Source organism: Harpia harpyja, chromosome 6 (genome assembly GCF_026419915.1).
Source record: "Harpia harpyja isolate bHarHar1 chromosome 6, bHarHar1 primary haplotype, whole genome shotgun sequence".
Taxonomy (NCBI): Eukaryota; Metazoa; Chordata; class Aves; order Accipitriformes; family Accipitridae; genus Harpia; species Harpia harpyja.
The window spans coordinates 55,653,912-55,672,802 of record NC_068945.1 but is presented as its reverse complement, the minus strand read 5'-3'; the positions used below and the strand labels follow the sequence as shown (position 1 = coordinate 55,672,802).

The 18,891-nt window shown below is 39.9% G+C and overlaps 1 protein-coding gene across 3 annotated transcripts in view; it reads right to left on the bottom strand.

Moving 5' to 3' along the window:
* The window catches only part of ATXN7L1 (ataxin 7 like 1), a 131,689-nt gene that overhangs the window by 46,903 nt on the left and 65,895 nt on the right, over positions 1 to 18,891 (bottom strand). The window lies entirely within an intron of this gene.

Sequence of the window (18,891 nt, the reverse complement as noted above, 5' to 3'; positions counted from 1 at the left end):
TGGCCAGCCAGCTGGATCACAGTGTGCTGCAAGCAATGGGCTTGGTGCTGTGAACTTAAGCAGAACTACAAAATATTACAAGAGACAGGAGTTGTTTTTTGCTGACAGGTGCTATAAATCCTTAACAGTCCTGTCCCCCCATTTGCGGGAACACCCTTTCTCCAACCCCTTCACCCTGCAGCGAGCCAGCCCCAGTGCTCCCCAGTCAGAAGCAGCGGGCAGCACAGGCGGGCTGGGGGAAGAGGAATTTTCCAGTCAGCTGCAGCTGACTCCAGCTTGCTGGCACCCTGGCACCAAAAGCCTCCACAGCAGGGATCAGCCAGGTACCCCTGTTATTGACACAGTAATCAAATGCAGCAAGCGTAATGTAATTATAGACAGAAAACTTTGGACAAGCTGGAGTTCCTCCTTCAGTACGCAGCAAATTTCCCTTGTCTAAAGCCTTCAGCACTTAACTTGAAGAGTCCAAGTGGGTGCTACTCTTTGAGCTTGCACAGCATCGTCCCGTCAGCCAGAAGCAGGTTAAGGAAGCAACAGCGACCTGCTGCTGCAAGGGAAGGTTTTGTATTTACATCATGAACCTTGCGCTCGCTAGTTTGATATTTCCAGGATAACTAAGAAAAATTTTCCCACAGAGAATCAAAACATGACAATTTGTCTGGCATCCTCACAAGTAAAAACTTGCCAGTAGCCAAAGGATTCATCCATGATTAATCTGAAATAGGCGAATACCTCAAGAACAAAGAGAAATGCTTAAAAAAAGTTTGAAGAATATTCTGAACTGTTTCTATTATATCTCCAATGACTAAATAAAGGCATTTTCTATTAAAGATCAAGCACTTCCATATCTTCATATTCACAGCTTTAATTACAAATGCTGAAATTCTCTCCAGATTCTCCTGCAACCGAAGAACGAAACAGTCTTAAATTTTTTGAAATACAAAAAGTACGTTTCCTCACCCCCCAAATGCCAACCGCCATTGCCAGTTTTCACCCCACCACACATCTCAGTGTACAGCCTCTGCCTTTAAAAGTCCTTTGCAGGATGCAGTTAATTTACATTCATTTCACCTCACATTTGTGGCAACAACTGTGTAAGCTATGCATCTGCCTCTGAAATGCAGAGTTGCATTCACAGAGTATTTATTTCATTAAGTAATAGTAATTGTTTCAAGATTCACCAACCTTCTCAGCAACTACTTAATTTAAATTAGCTTAATAAACAGTTGCAACTTTCCCATTAATTACTTGAGGACTGATGAAAAGGAACTGCTATGTAACCAACAAAACCAAGCTGTATATAAAGTGAAATTTGGGAAAACCCCCACATTTTCCATACACAAATTATATAAATTCAGGATTAATTACTCCAATCTTCACCACAGCTACAGGTTTTCTCAAGACTGACTGACTGCCACTGTAAACTGTGTCTTCAATATCACCCCTATGGATATATTTGGAAGTAAATATACTATTCTGTTATTAAAATTAATCTTCCGGAAAGACGGACATTCAAGATACTAACCACCTAAAATTATATGTTAAAATCATCTAAGTATCACATGCCATAGCAAGTTATTTTTTAACAGTCTCTTTACACTGGATTTTTATTCAAGCTAAACATTTGGTGCTTTTTCCTAGACAACTCAATTTCTCAATTTATTAATTCCCAAAAGCAAACCAGTACATTAACTTTGGATTTTTTATTGTAACATAGAAAATGATGGAAGAGGCACTGTTGTGACATGACAATGTAAAAAGTGCATCCCACTATTTTAAGTAAATGTTTACTTAAAAGATAGGGAAGGAAAAGATTACAGATTACTTATTTTACCTGAGTGTGTCAGATTGGTGGGCAGTGTTGTGATCAGAACCAAGTGCTATATTTGGTGTTTCCTTTTATCTCCTCAAACTCCCCTCTTCCCCCAAAACATGGCTACAGAAAGTCTTCCATGTTTTAAACAGACTCTGATACGTATTTGAGAATTAGCAGCATTACCCAGCTTCTCTTGAAATTTCCTAGAAGCAAAATTGGAATTACGACCACTGTAAAGCCACACAGGAGGAAGAATGTAAATAGCCAGTGCCACACAACCATCGGTGTTCTCAGACACTTCTTGGACGGGTAAAATCTGCACAATTACTCACGAAAGCGAACGTCACTTTAGTGTCAGCAGGAGAAGATGGCAGCAACACCTTGCAGGTAGGGCCACAGTGGAAAGCGGGAAGAGTAACTCCTTCCAAGGGGGCAGAAAACTACTTTTTTTTTGAGCTGGGCAAGCATGGTTGCAGGAGGCTGGACTTGCCGAAGGCGTGAAACCTCATAGACAAAACTCAATGGTGGGGGCATAAATCATAACTAAATGTTGATATATTCTCAAGAACTATTAGGTTGCCTCTCGCTTCCTTCTTCCTTACTACATCTATGGTAGCAAATCAGCTTTAGACATTGGTAATAAGTTTCAAAGAGAAATAATGGGAATACATGACAAAGCAAGCAGGCTGTCAGCTCTCAAAATCAACTGCTTAAACCAGGGTGGTGGTGCTCCTCTATCAAACTGAGTTTCCTGGTCACATCTGTTTTTTAAAAATTTCTACTAATTTGTCTATTCATATTTTACATATCTACAAGGAATTACACACAATATAGAAATCTGTTATTATACAGCCTATGTAATAAATTAGTATGTGAATAAAAGACATTTGCACATCAAATAGTTGTTATAAAATCAGATATTCACATACTAACACATTCAACAGACAACCAGCCATCTGTGTAAAAATTTCTACACTCATTTGCAGTTCATGTGTAGACAGATTATATCTAGCAGGGCAGGTGAACTTGTACATGCGCAGCTGTGGACGTGCTGTCCCTGTTTACATACAGAAGTGGCATAGTCACTGGACATAAATGAACCTAAAGTAGAATGAAAATTTTTGCCCCTAAAAATGAAAAAATCCTGCAAGGCAACTAGAAAAGCAGTTATCACTCATGAGATACTAACCTAAATTCTACACGCGTTTCAGTTTCTGCAGAAGCCTGCAATGCTATGAACGCGTGCTCAAGTTTAAAACATGAAAGAGAACTTTTCTGATTCATTTAAATATTTCCAAATGGATATTTACACTCCACATAAATAACAACACATATTCTGTTTTGTTTCTAAATACCAGTTGCTGTCAAATCCAAGAGCAGAGAGAACACAATCAAAGTTACAATCCTCTTTACCACATTAATCCTTCTGCAACCTCTCAGCTGTCTCAGCGCAGCCACTGCAGCAAGTGACAAGCAGCATGTGACTTCTGCTGTCAAACAGTTAATGTATTAATGACATTAATGTCAGAGGAAAGTTTAACACTCTCTCACTGAATGAACTGCACTGTCTAAATAATCAATTTCAGATCAATACCTGTTATTTTTTCTAGTTAGTGGCAAGAGTCTAAAAGCCCAATGCTACATATCGTCCTAATGCGCATTGCAAACTCTGCATCAGTAGCATTGCAAACGATCTTAAACTATTCCAGGAGATTCTCCACGTCCTATGGAAACATGGATATAGTCCAACTTTCTCAGCCAAATCTGAATTGTTTGTAGATGTGAAGTCCTTATGTTGTTGGAGACTTAACAGTCCCTGAATCTCCAGAGCTTCTCTCCCATGCCCTTGTACTCCATTTCTAATCCTCCTTCCTGCATCCTACACAATGCAGCCCCCTACCTTTCCCCAAAACCTCTGCTGCAGCTGCCAAAGTCCTCTAGGTCTGCCTTTGAATGTGTAATTCCACTGGATCCTCTCTGACGGGTCACCAGGGAATACTAGCAGCTGTTTTGCAGGAAACGCCACATCTCCTTCTAATCATAAGCAAAAAAGCAAAGCAATAGAGAGGCAACATGAGCTCCAGAGCCACAAGCACAGCGTGTGGGAAAGAGGCAAAACCACATTCTGAGTACAAAGTCTCTTCTCGAATTCTTGCCTCGACTCTCTCACACAAGATCAAGCAGTCACTTAGCTCACAGCAAACTTTACAGACAGCGACACAACAGTCAATATGTTGCCAGTAAAATATGTCAACCATATGTTTCCAGGTGGACTGCGGTAGTTTTGGACCCAAAAAGATGTTTTAATATATATCCTGAAACTGCAGATATCTCTAATTTGGACTACAAACAAAAAACATTTCTTAGTATATCCCACCTACATTCATCCTTACCCAACATGCGCTGCTCAAAATTGATCAAATCAAGTGAACAGTTTTTGCCCACAGTTAGTGACTTCTCCATCGGTGAGACGCGAAAGATTGCAAAGGAAAAAAGTCACAATACAGCTTGAGTGTAGAGGAAGATATGCTTTTGGTCTTTTGAGTATTTTTTTGCAGGTAGTTGAAACAAAACAAAACAAAAAAATCCCTCTAACGTTGTCAGAAGAGAGACACTAGAACTTTGTCAGCACCAGTCATTTTGAAACATTACTCTCGTTTAGCACGATCCGACTTCCTGCGTACAAGAGGCCTAAAGCAAAAATCAATTTTAGGTTGACCCACAAATAACTCAGAGACCCAGTGTTATGGATTATAGCTTGGTATTACACTTGGTAAAAACAAACAAAATATAATTGCTAAAACCCAGAAAGAAAGTTATTTACTGTTAGTAACATTTACAGAATAATAAAACTCTTTTTAAGCTTGTATTCATCACAACCCTTGAGTTCATAGCCCTTTTACTTAAAATAGCATAAAGTAAGTGATCTGACTGCCCTTAACACAATATGAATACTGTTTGTTATTCCTCATTTACAGTATTTAAGCAGATGGTAATGAAGTTCAGTATCTCGTCCACAATGTGACTCTCTTCCAGTAACATATCACAGTCTTGTTGATGAAGATGTTACTTATGGTAACTCCATACACCACCTATGCACGAATTACAGTTTTTCTATTTTCTAGTATAACCTGAGGTGTTTTGTTGCGCAGTCCTTCACTATGCAAAGTTGAGCAATGTATACTTACAATTTCAGTAAATAGTAAGTGAAACCTGCCACTTTGTACTGATCCCGGTTCAAAGTTTGCAAATGTACTTGGTATTAATTCTAATAAAACCAAAACAGAAGAAAAACACACATGCCCGAAAAGCGACAGCCAGCGACCAGAAAACTGAACAACTAGACTGCTTGCAGAAATGTGTCATCCTGCAGTAACTGGCAGCTGGTTCATAACAAGAGTTCATAAACACCTTGTAAGCACTTTCATTTTGCAGCCACAGTCTGAAAAAACCTAACAAAACCCAGTACGTGAGGTTAAGCAAAAATAAACTTGGATTTGATGCTAGCAAACTACAGCATAATGTTGCAAGACCGAAGTATAACTTTACCAGCTTTTTTGACAAAACACTATTCCAAGTCCAGCTGAAAAAGTTTGGAAATAATATCCACAAACCGTTCCACCCTTCTTGCGCTGCGCACTGGAAAGGAAACAGCACAGTCGGTTTCATTTTGATACTTCTTGTAAACTGACAAAGGAAATAAACTGCCAGCTCAAACCCCCGGACTGATCCACTGCATAAAATGCAGCTCAACAATCACAAGCTTCATTCCAGGTCAAATGACATAATTGGGAAATTATCAAGTGCTAAAATAACCAGCGTTCTGCTGGTGTTTATTTACAATAAACACAAGCTTCACTTTCTGACATAAACCCACTAAAATGATTCTCCATTTCACAAAGTCTACCAGTGAGTAGGATCAGCAAAATTATGCAAAACATCTTGCTAGAAGAAGAAATGTAAACTGAGCCACTTACAGAGAGGAGCAGGCTGCCAACTTAATCTGATTCTACGACGACTGTAAACATGTACTTTTGGAACGTGAAACGATTCACATTGCCACAGATGCCGTCAGAGAAACACAGCAATGTGATTAGGTATTCTGCACACGGTAAAAAATCAGGCAGATGACCTGCTGCAGCAAATACCAGATCAGCACTTGCACACACCAACTGTTTTGACTACAGGCACTTGTTAAGCACCAAGTTTCAGGTCCTACCAGTTGGACACCAGAACTGATCCTGTGCCAAGAACAACAAGCGCTGAAAACGGCTGCGGGGTTTTTTTTCTTCTTTTGTAATTGTTGATACAACTCAAGTAACTGCAGAAATGAACCAAAGTGAAAATTAAAAGCAGCAAAAAAAAAAAAAAAAAAAAAGTAGTGTGTATTTAGAGGAAGACACTGCATTTCTTCTTTCTTGATTCAGGAAAGGAGGGTGTTTGTGTTTAACACAATAGGATGAATCTGCTGTTTTCCTGAAAATCTTTTATTTATGGGATAACCTGGGATTTGCCAGGGTAATTATAAGAGAGAGGAGGAATAATCCCTAGAATATTACTAAATTACATGTAAGTGGCCAAATCTCTTAAAAATGGCCAAATTCCATAAAAAGCCACACAGTCAGCATTTCCCAGAACACTTCCATTCCTCTTTGGTAGAAAGCATTTAAAAAAAACCCAAACAAAAAAAACCCCACAAACAGTCAAAGGGAACCCCAGCAGGGAAAAAAAAATGCTTCAAATAGTGCGATTAATTACACTAAATGTAAAATTAAGCTGCTGGGTACTTGTCTGCTTCTCTTGCAAGGACTTTGAGATCTAAAGACAAAGGCTCCAAGGTATCACTGACATATCAGAGAGACAGGAAAACAATGCAAGAGTGAATACCTTGCCCTGGTGACAATGTTAGTCTTCACATCACTGGAAGACCTAGATTTAACTCCAGTGTCAAGGCCTGTTTCTTCAGCTATAAAAGGGGATATTAATGATTTATGGTATTAACTTGATTTTAAAGAGAGTTGGAGATTTAAGTAGGACTTCATCACTTCTTCTAATGACACAATTCCACACGTGTAATCAGCATTTGCCACCTGACACTGCTATTGCAGAAAAACCGACAATCTTCAGCTATAAGTCATACGTATTTCTCAGCTCAGCAAGGCAAATCTCCAGGCAAAAAAATAAAAACAGAGCAAGTGGATCCCAGGTACACACTTTTTTGAGTGACACTCTACCAAAGAAAAGCAAGGAGAGTTTATGCACAGAAATTTCCCGTTCTGCTGGAAGAGATGCTCTGGTAGTCCAACATGAATCTAGTGAGACATCCTGATGTGTCTGGGAGTGTTTGAGGTAAATACCATCTCACACCTCGTGCCTGGTGCTTATACCACAAGGACAGCCCTCACCATCCTTTTGCACCAGGTTCCTCTGCACTGGTATCTTATTACCCGCTGACCAGTGGTAATGGTATTTCCACCATTTTTGTTCTCAGAGCAAGGAAATGTATTATCAGCCCTAAACTTAGGGCGGGTACATCAGGTGAAATGCTAAAATATTTCTAGCAATCAAGCAACGGTACTTTCCTTCAAGCAAAGGTAAGCACCGCTGACAAATCAGAATTTTGTGGGTGATTTTATAAGTGAAATCTTTTATTTGGCTATTTGTTGGATGTAAGAAAAAAGTATCTTTACATTTAACACTGAAATATAACAAGAGGAGCAGCACTCTAGTTTACTAAATGCACAAATTTGAAGTCACCTATTCATTCCTCCGAACACCTGACTTAAATAATTTTACTCCAGACACACTGTTGCAAATAGAGGAAAATTTAGTATGGCCATCCTCTCATACCTCGTATTGTGCAACAGACCTGTTTCCTCAGGCAGATCTTTCACATTCGAGGTCATCTGATGATACAGATTTTTATTTATTTACTTATCAGGCAAAATATTTCACTGTTTCTCCATCTCCATCTTTAATGATATTCACAAAACAATAACAAAAAAAGTAATTTATGTACATTATTATTATTTTAGGAAATCATCGGATGTTTCCCCTCATCTATCATAAAACTGTTACAGAAAACTGGTACTTCTTTATTGCTTTACTTAATCCAAACAGCTATAACAGCATTTCTTTTCACAGATAAGAAAATATAAGCCATAGAAGAGTGAGATGGGCCTATTGAGGTGGTTTGGCAAAAAACTATGCTGTATTACGCCTCTGAGAAAACAAGCTATCGTTTTTAGAAGACTTATGTTCTTGATGTGTTTTTGTGCATAATATCATGTCAGATTTTATTCAATATCAAGATAACACATCACCAGCTCATTTTATCATTCCTTAGAAGAAACTTGTATAAAAACTGTAACTTTACTGAAATTAGCCCAGAATAATAGCTTTGCAGGACTTTTATATAATCTATTGTTTAAATCTCCTGGCTTTTTCAGCTCTAACTGTTATTTGGAATCCAAAACCAGCATCTGGTGAAACAATATATTTCTTAACACGCTGTTTTATAAGCAGAGAAATAATGAAAAACATCTTTCTAAAAATCCGTGGGTCTGATCCCTAAATTTGCTCTACTCTGTTACCCTGAGCTTCTCCGTCCCCCAGCACCCTCACTGTTTCATCCCCTATCCACAGTCCTTTGACCCCCTGCAAAAGAGACAGGATAAGCTCTGTCTGGTCTGTAGGTACACGTGACAACTGTCAGTACAAGTGTGCTACTGCCACATGAAATACTGTTCTCTGGGGGCACATTAAGGTGTCTCTTCACAGTTTCTGATTTTCACAAGATTGCTGAAACTTAGTATTTTTGAACCAAATTAGCAAAGAGTTAAAAATCCTTTGACAAAATTGGTATAATCACATAAACCTTATTGCTATTACTATTATTACTACTACTATCATTATTACAATAATTATCATCTTTTAGGAAACTCAAGTTAAAATTTATATATGAAATTTTTTTACATGCTTTTCTGTGTTTGCCACTCCTCATGGATATTCCCAGGCATCAAATTAATTCCCTTGGAACATTCTGACATCTTTTGAAAATCCAGGTAACCAAACAGATCTGCCCAACTAAGGACACTGTTTTGCTTTGAAAATTGAATGAGCTTATTTTTAGAGTTTCAATTCACTTTATCAAACCCTGCTACAAAAGCAGCGTAACTGTCAGTGCAGAGTATTTCCTCATTCCAGACGTTTTAAATAAATCAGCTCACACATCTTTCAGGCACATTTTTTGCCATAGGTAATAAAATCTATTATTTAGAATGCTGCAAGAACACCCACAAGTGATAACCCCCTAATACAGAGCCTCCAAAGTGAATGTGCAAAAGAACTCCTGAAGAGGTCACTTGTTCATGTTTCCTTCACTACATACAATAGCTCTTACAAACAAGAAACCAAACTCTCAACCTTCTACGGAACAAAACTGAACAGACAACACTGAAAGACATACCCAAATACAAAAGTGGGTTTGTAGGACATTTTTTATGTGTTCCTCTCCCTTAAAAATCTCTTTAGTTCTATATTTACATGCAACTTAAGATCTAAAAAGACGGTTTCTACTTTAACTTGCATCATTTATGACTTCTAACTGTGCAAACTAAAGAAACTCAGACCTAACCGCACATGAATGAAATAGATGCAAATCAACCTCTGAGAGTCCAAGTGACAACTACTTTGTATTCTGCCTCTGAATGCGCCTCTTAACCATTCTTCACTGGAATGAACTTCACATGCTACAAATTACTTGTTCTGGATAAACTATTTACCTGTTCATAATACTAACAGCTTTCCCATCATTGCCCTGAATGGGAGAGAATGTTGTATGTCTACAATTTTAAATGTTTGTTCTACCTATATAAAAGATTTCTTTCAAATGGGCCTTTACTCAGTTTTTTCCAAGCTACTATATAATCAATAACAAATGGAGACTTCCAAAATTTGCTGAAGCATGGTCAGTTGGTCAGTGTTTCAGATGCTGTGTGAAGAAAGGCATTTTCCAAGGCCGCATAGCAATTAGAGTGCAGATGTGAATTTAAGGCATTCCAAGTTTATTCGCCCACTCATGTTGCCTCTGTCATGTATTAATGTGTCAGGAATGGTACAGGGGAAAGAGACAGATGATTTCCATGACAACTACCTACCAAGGTGCATGAACTGCACAATGTGTCACAGCTGTGAAAGCACAGCTGTGCAAATTCAGCTTTCCCTCCTACCACTTCCAATGTCTTGAACAACCTGTCATCCAGTGCAGGTGGTTCCAACTTTCTATGCATCTTCTCAGAAGTACACACATACTACATTTCAGAAAAACTTTTAGGAAAAAAGAAATGTGTAGACACTCACCAGCTGAAGACATGGGATATTTTTCCTAGGAGGCGCTCTAATTACTTTCTATAATTACTTACATCAGCTCATGGAGGAAAAAAAAAAAATCACTTCTCATTAAAACAAGGCATAGCTCAACTCAGAAAAATTCTTGCGAGTTTTAATATGGACAGTAAGCAAACAAACCAAGATCAATTGAAGTCCAACTTGCAAGCAAGTACACATGGAGGAATCAGTTTTACCTGAAGACATTTAACTACAAGATATTCAACAGGAGGTCTCTGAGAACAAGCATGCAATAAACATCTTTCCAAGGTATCAAATGTTTGACATGTATCAGTTGTTTTTGATTTAAACCACCCAAGTCAATGGAGCATAAGTAAAACATATTAGGATGATTATTTCCTACCAGGGCTTAGCTGGCTTTTTATAGTGCTAGAACCTGGCTTCACCCATGCTTGGTGTAACATGTCACTTCAGGTGGGAAGACTGAATAGTACATATGTTTGTCAAGACATGAGAGTAGCCTTTGGTCAGCCAAGAAATGATTACAGGAGGAGTAAGTTTGGAAGCTAACAGGAAGAAGAGAAAACAATTTTAAGACAAGGATTTCAAAGTGGGTTATTTATAGAATCAACACTCAATTATCCATGGTCAGATTATCTGTACCAGAGATGCAGAAACAAATCAGCTCCAGCTGGGCTCATTAGGCTAGGTGCAGCTCAGTGCAAATGTTCCTATACTTCTAGGGAAGTCCAGAAATTATGCAACAACTTTTTTTCAGCATAAGACTGAAGTCCTTTTTTTATCTAAAGTGAGGCACTTCCGTTGTCTCTGTATGGCATTTCCAAAGGCAAGACCATTGGGGAAAATAGCAAAGACTCCAGATTAAAGCCACTGCCTTGCAGCATTACCCCTGTGCTCTGGGTCCCAAGAAGTTTTGTTAACTCAGGCACAGTGTCAAGCCCCAGCTGGCTGCATGCATTCCTGCCATGCTGCGTCAGGGCTGCATCCTCTGCCTGGACGCCAGGGAGCTGGGGAGCTCGGTGCAGACAAGCACAAGATACTTGTGACAACGCAGGAGCCAGGCACCAGCCAGCATGGCAAACGCTAATAAACCCAAATACAGCTGGGATGGCCTCCGTGCAGAGGGACTAAGCCGTGAGATCACTTGAGATTATGATTTACAGTCATTTAAACCAGATACTCTAAATAAGGGAAAACTTAAAACACAAATGCTTTCCTAACTGTAAGAAAAACACAGCAACAGACAATACCAACCCAGCTTGAAGCTCTTTTCCTGGCCACAATGCCAAAAGTGTAATTGACAGTGAAATAAAAAGGTAGACAGGGAAGGAAATGGAAAAAATCCAACATTATATTTCCTACCTGCCAATTGCTTCCTCTGAATCAGACTATCTGTGTTCATGCTGAAGGGCTGAAACCTTTCTCCATCTGTCAGGAGATAGCAAACTCCAGAAGAGACTTTATGTTCTTTAGACTCTTCTGGAAGTTGTCCCTCCTCATCAAATTGATGCTGGTATAGTTGAAAGAAATCCTACTGTTTAGAGATAACAAGAGATACTTCTAAATTGGAGGAGTTTGAGATTCAGTTTATTTTTTTCCAGCAATGGGAGTCACTTGACCAAAGAGGCAGGCAAAGGACAACACGCAGGATACTGGCATGAAAAATCTCAGCTATAATCAGCTGACTCCAGCTTGATTACAGAGGAGGAACTAAACTCTGTATTTGGCAAATGGATCACAGAGCAAGTCTTTTCTAAAGCTTTTTGCTAAGTCTGCCAATTGGTAGCTAGACAGTACAGCAGATTTAACCAGCAACGGCTAACAAGTGAACCAAACTAACCACACCTGAGCTATCAACCCTGGGATTTGCCTACTGTATCTAAATACTAAGAGAAAAAGGTTTATTTACACTGAAGAGCACAATGTGGGGCAGAGAACTGCTCAAGTAGTTTCAAATGATAGCAAGAAACAGAGTGTCACAGAGTATAGGATGAGGTAGAGGAAGAGGGCTACCTATCCCACCAGAACATCATTGTAACACTTGAGGAAACCTGCAGGTCCTAAATCTACAACCTTATTTTCCCTCCTTTCCTTCTGCCCAGTCCCAAATGCCTTGACTTTCCAGGTTGTTTTTCAGACCTTGAGCAAGTAATTCATGAAAAATAATAGCTCAAAACCAAAATTCACTATGACAGATATTACTTATCAGAGAACTCTGGCAGTTTTAGTTGTTATTATTTCTCCTTACATTTCAGATCCCTAAATGCCTACTGCCTAAAAGGTGATAGCAGTGGAAATTACAGAAGGTTTATTGTCTGTCTTTGCTGTTTTACCTTAGGACATGAAGTTTATTCTCGGTATTAGGGACTAATGTATTTTGGAAGGTGTAACATTCAGCAAACAAAACTGGAAAATATATCTTCTGCTGTACAGTATTTGCAGGTCTTGTGTATGGTATTTATCTTGGAATACATACTAATGAGGACAGCAGCACAAGCACTACAAGGGAAAGGACTCAATTACTGTAAACAACCGGGAGCAAAAGACTGTTAAACATTCAACAATTCACATCAACGGAAGGTTTAAAAGTTTTCACATCTTATTTACTGTAACAAGATTGTTTCAACACTCCCCTCCTCCCCCACTAAGTCCCATCAAACTAGGAAAGACCATAAACGCAAAACCACTGCACAAAACCAATTGCTGTAAGGTTTGAGGAAAGACACTCAAGGTATTTCCCCTTCCTGGGGGCTACTGCCACAGCAAATTTCAGCCTGTAACTTCCAGGTAAATTGGCTGCGTATCTGTCAAGCACACACATGCAAACAACACTTACATAAACTTTCTGCTCCATTACTGCTCCCCCCACCCCAAGATATCAATTCGAGCCAGGAACGTGACTAGCAACTGACTGTGAAACACTTTCAGAGAGCTTGAGATGTGGTACTTTCAAAAGGACAGTGAAATTTTATGGCCTGAAGGCCCCAGAGCAAAGCTTGGTGACTGGCATTGGGCCTTGTGTGTTACGGCTGCAGTCATACTGCAGATCAGAGATGCAACTTCTATTTCTGCTCTTCCTCCCTTTAAAAACGTTCCTGGCTCACCTTTGGCTTCAATCTGGTAGTAATACATGGCTGAATTATGGTGTAGGAATAGAGACACAGCACATCGTATAACATAACCTTGAGTCTTTCAGCAACTGCTTCCTAGAATAGGCTGCTCTTGTCCTGCAAGTACAGCGTGATTGCTATGCCCAGATGTAGCCTTGCAGATTCAGTATATTGAAATAGGCTTGCTGAACCCACTTTCAGAAGCAATCTTGATTCATCCTGTATCAGGGACCTCTCTCTTTTTAATAATTTTATGCCAATTTACCAGTCACAAATCTTACATGCTTCCCCTCTCCCCTTCCTGTTTAACTCTAAAATTATTAAATTCTGTAGTGATACAGAAGTAGTCTGTAAGACTTTTGTCTTCCTTTTCATAATTACCTGTCAAAATCTGTTACATAGCAAGTTTAAAACAAATTATTCTATGCTGTTTTTGTATTTTAATTAAATATAAAGCAATACTGGTCAGATACCTCAGGACATTTCTAGCTTTACAGAAATCAGAGCTCATTTAACAGTCATAGTGTTTCACAGATTTAGACAGATACCACCTCCATCAGATAACGCTGGTTTCAGGTAAACAAGTAGGTTTTCTTTCTTCCCCTGAAAACTATAATAAAGTTTTCTAGTGTCACTTAGATTGCACAGTTATAACCATTTAAAAAAATAATGTAATGAAGATACAGAACTTTAAGTTTTTCTCCTTCTAAGTTCATTCGTACAAATAGAGGGAGGCTGTAATCCATGCACACAGCCAGTACTTCAGCTGTAATTCATACTAGAGAATAGCAGAGGTAAAGCGGTAATGCCGACATTAAACCTGATACTACGTAGCCCTTAAAGCTTGCAGGTAATCCCTCTCTTTCCAAGAACTCCACACTGAGAGAAATCAGATATATTTAAAGAATAATTCAGTATCATGAAAGTACTCACTTCCTTTAAATTTAAACTTACACATCTAGAACCACAGCAAAGCTTCCAAAAGCAAACGCTCAGCAATTGCCTTGTTCTTTATTTAAAAAGCTCTATGGAATATACATAAAAGAGTCCATAAAAAAGTTGACAGCTGCTAATTCAAGAGTCAGCAGTTTCCCATTATAATGGCACATTGTGTTTAAACTGCTTTGGTACCACTGTCATGTTATTAATCAAATACCACCCCACTCCACCCCCCCGAATTACATATTTCTAAAACACTACCCTTTACCAATGTAATCAGACACAGTTCACACTATTTTTTTTTTAACCACATTGTCACATGTGAAATATATGTGGCAGAGCAAAACACAGAACATACAAATACATACTATGCATAAGGAAGAAATCACGGTAACTTCTTTGCACATATGGGTCTAGCTAAGTTTCTGGTTACCTGCCTCTGTTTTGCTTTAACCTTTCCAAAGCAGCTGCAAATGGAGCTTAGCGTCTGCTCACAAGTTAAAAATCTTTGCAGTAATTTGTGTAGATTTGTGCAGATAAAAAGCACAGACTACATTAAATTCCAAGACTGTAAGCAACACGAGCTATCGTATTTGCACAACAGCACGCTGATATATTTGGGAAAAAAAAATAACCACAGTACAGATAAGCAAGGGTCAAAGTTCTGGTTATGCTTGAAGTTTCACTATTGGCACTTCCTGTTCTGAGTCTAAAATACTCTTAATTACATCTGTTTTGCCCTTCTATGCTGAAGTAATGAAGTACTATTGTCCCCCTCCCCGCCTGCCCCCCATATATCTACTTCTGATTTGCTCACTTACATTATTATAAACCATTAGGCCAGTTTTAAAAGGTCTGCAGTCCACAGGAGGCACTGCCCCAATCAGTCACACAGGCCAGAGCTGCCCTTAGCCTTGCTGCGCCAAGCTCAGCCCAGGAGAAACCTCCCGGAGCGGGGCGGGAGCTGTAAAGGTACCCTCGCACCACTTAATGTCTCGGCTACTCTGGAGACCCTAAGAGCTGCTGATAACCCTTAGATACATGCCACCTCCCTCCACGTTACACAGGTATCCAAAACTGCATTTTTTTCTCTCCAGCAACAGCTGTGTCCCGTAACCTCGTGCGGCTCCCGCAACAGGTTTCTCAGGCCGCTCGTCCTCAGTGGCAACAAACCAACCCAGGGCCTGTGGCGACCCAGACTCACGTTCAGACCCCGCTGCAAAAAACCCATCAGCGGCACCTTCCCCTGGTGCGCCGAGAGGTTCACCTACGGAGGCTCCGGAGCCCACCTTCGGCGGCGGCTGCCGGGCCGCCCGCCGCGCTTCCCGGCGGGGAGGCTGCCGGGAGAGGGCCGGCAGCTCCCCCTCCCGGGCCCGCCGCCCGCCGCCAGCGCCGAGCAGCGCTCCGTAAACAAGAGACGTACTTACTGACGCAGGATCCCGGGGGGGAGCGTTAATCTTTCTTTTTTTTTTTTTTTCTTCACCCTCCCTGTTCAACGCGACGAGCAGGAAAAGCCCGAGCAGCGAAAAGCTCAGGACTGGCACAGTAAACGCAAAAATCTTCATCCTGAAAACCCTGCTTCATTTATCACTTGATTCCTCTCCTGAAAAGTTGTCAAACTCCTAGTTTAGTTTAGGAAGGCTTACAGAAAGCAAGTCCTTCAAGCAGACAGCGAGCCAGCAGTACCACAGCTTCAGCCACTTCCAGTAAGGTTACACGTGCTCTGTCCACCTCTCAGACTCCAGCACTTGCTAAACTCCACAGAATAATGCACAGTAACCAGGAATTAAAAACGAAGCTTCTGAGGATCTGCTTATAATTGATTTTTTACACAGTGGTATCCAAGTGGACCCAGAATTAAGATCCTGTTACAGTCAGCTGCTGGATAAACACTTAAGTTCTTTATCACCTATTTTTCTTCTTACAAGTACTCCGTACCCACAAGTACACAGATATCAGAGCTATGGTGTCACCACCCGAAATAAAAAGCTACATCAACAAGCTGAGCTTTGCTGCGGCACGGCTCCGTGTGTTAAAGCATCCCCCAGCCAAACCCTCACCCAGCCCACTGCTGCTGGAAACAGCGGGTTCCCCGTTAACCTGAAATACTTCCTTCAGCATAACTGGCAAGATTTGGAATGGAAGTATGTTTAATGCTTACCCGATGCTATTACAAGTGATTTGTTTCCACCATATTTAAAAGGGCAGCCCCTTGGCTCTCTCCACACACCTTGCAACTCCTCTTGCAGCCTAGTAGTTGTTGGCCCATCCACTAAAACCAGCCAAAAACATCAACTTGCAGCAGACCAGCATGGGACCCCAGTTTAAATGCAAATTTATTCTCACAGCTGTGTCCAACGTGAAACACACTGGCAAATGCAAGCTCACATGATAAGGTACTTACAAATGTTTTAGGAATAAATTCTATATATTTGCACATGTGCCTGGAGCAGTGCTCTCCAGGAAATTAAGCTGGGAGATGTTCTCTGGAGTGGTGCATTCCCCGGCTGCGCACCCTCCCTGACTCTGCAGGGATCCCAGTGGGGCAGGAGCGGGAATGGCCCCAATTTATTCAAGTTTCTTTCTTAATCACAGAATCCTCTGCCTAAGGCGTTGGAAGAAGAGAGAAAGCGGACAGGGAGTGTGAAAACACAGAACCAGCACTCTCGAAGATTAGTTACGGTAAGTAAGCTCTTCAGTGGGCACTGTGGGTCCTTCTGGAAGCAGGTTCAATACAGTAGAAGACAGGACTGGACTCCAGACATCCTGACCCACTGGACCCAAAATGGAGCCCAGAAATTTAGCCAACAGATCTTTGAAGGTGCATAACCTGCTGGTTTGTGGTTTTTTTTTTTTTTTTTTATTTTAATTTGAACATGGGGCTTGAAGTCAAAAATAAAACAGATTATATGTTTGGGGCATAAGCCTACCTAAGCAAAATAATCCTGAATGCTTCTGGGATTTCTGTGTAGGAAAGCATTCACTGCAGGTATACACGCCTCACAGAAGAGGTAATCACTGAAGCCAAGGAATAACAAAACAAAAAATATTGAAGGAGAAATAAGCAGAAGAGAAACAAGTGATAGGTATAGAAATAATAGGTAGGTAATATCAACATGTAAATAAATAATAAGACAAATAGTTAAGTAAACAGTTTAAAACTGACTGGAAAAAAATCCAGCAAAAATATACACTCATAAAAAGCTCCAGCAAGGCTGAGACATTGAAGGCTGAAAGAGACTATGGGTTGTGTTGCATACCTCTCCATCATTTTAAGGCTAGGATGTTAGACACTGCTAATACCTATTTGTATGTCTCAGGTTCATGCCTGTGGAACAAACAGCTGTCAAAGCATGCTGTAACACATAATCCTGGGGATCCACGGGACTGCAAGGCTGCTGCAAAGTGAGTGGTGATTGCTGCCTGATGTGAGTGTGTGATAAAGGTCACATCACAGGTCTTGAATGGCCAGTAAGTCATTGCGCGATGTTGAATGTTTAAAATATAACACAGGGTAATGCTAAGGAAGGGTTAACTTCCACACAGGAACAAAACAACAGCAGAATTTGGGGGGGTGGGGGGGAAATCCATAGTAACCATGCAAATGACCTAGCAGAAGTAAATTCAAAATGATGCTTTTGCTATCTGAAAATAAAAATCCATCTTCTGAAAAGCAAGGCTGATGTTGGCTTTTGTTTAAGATACAGTCAGGATGTTGACAATTTTCTGTATCTTAATATTGGGCGTCTCAAGTTACCCATCAATAGATCGCCTGAACCAAATGTTTCAGGAAGTGATAACCAATGCTTTCATTTTCAATCTAAAAAGGGGACTTTATCAACAATATCAAGATGCTTATTTAAGTATAAAAAGACTTCTACAGTTGAGATGAAGACCACATTTACCTTATAGACTAACATCTTGTAAATGGTTTCTTTATACAATGTGATACTAACAGAGACAGTTTGTGCTGATGACAGAGAAGTCCTGCACTCAATCATACAGAGAAAATATTGCACAGTAAATAATTATTTTCTAACTCTAGAATCTTAATACAGAACTTTTAGCTACAGAACCCACAATCCGTAAAAAGGTTGAGAACAAAACAAGCCAATAGTTAGAAGTACAATTCATTGTTGGTAATATGGGGAGAAAAAAAAAGGGTTTTTTTGTAAAGGATTACTCTCTTTGCTCATCTCGCAGGCTTTAATTAAGTGGCTAAGAAATAAGGAGCAGCTAAGCGTGATTCCTTCATAACCTGCTTTTTTCAGGCTATAAATGTGGCTCTGGTAATAGTGGTAATACATAAAAAACATTAAGGAGACTGCCTATTTACCAATGCCTGGCGATAGACATAATTTGCCTTATGTCAGCATGAAGTTAGGATATCAGGGTGTTTTTAAAACTATCTTGAAAAGAAAACATCTAATCTCTGTAGCTAGTTTCAGACTGATGGAGCTGGGTTTGTCCCTATTGAGAAAAAAAAAAAAAAAAGCAATATGCCAGCGGTACTTAATAGCAATTTTTTTGTGCTGTGCATCAGAAGAATATTCCCACAGAATTTTCAACAGGAGACCGCAAATTTAAATATTAAGTACTTTCCTGATGGACATTGGCACTATCAGACAGCTTGCACATTTAAGCTACTTGAACCTA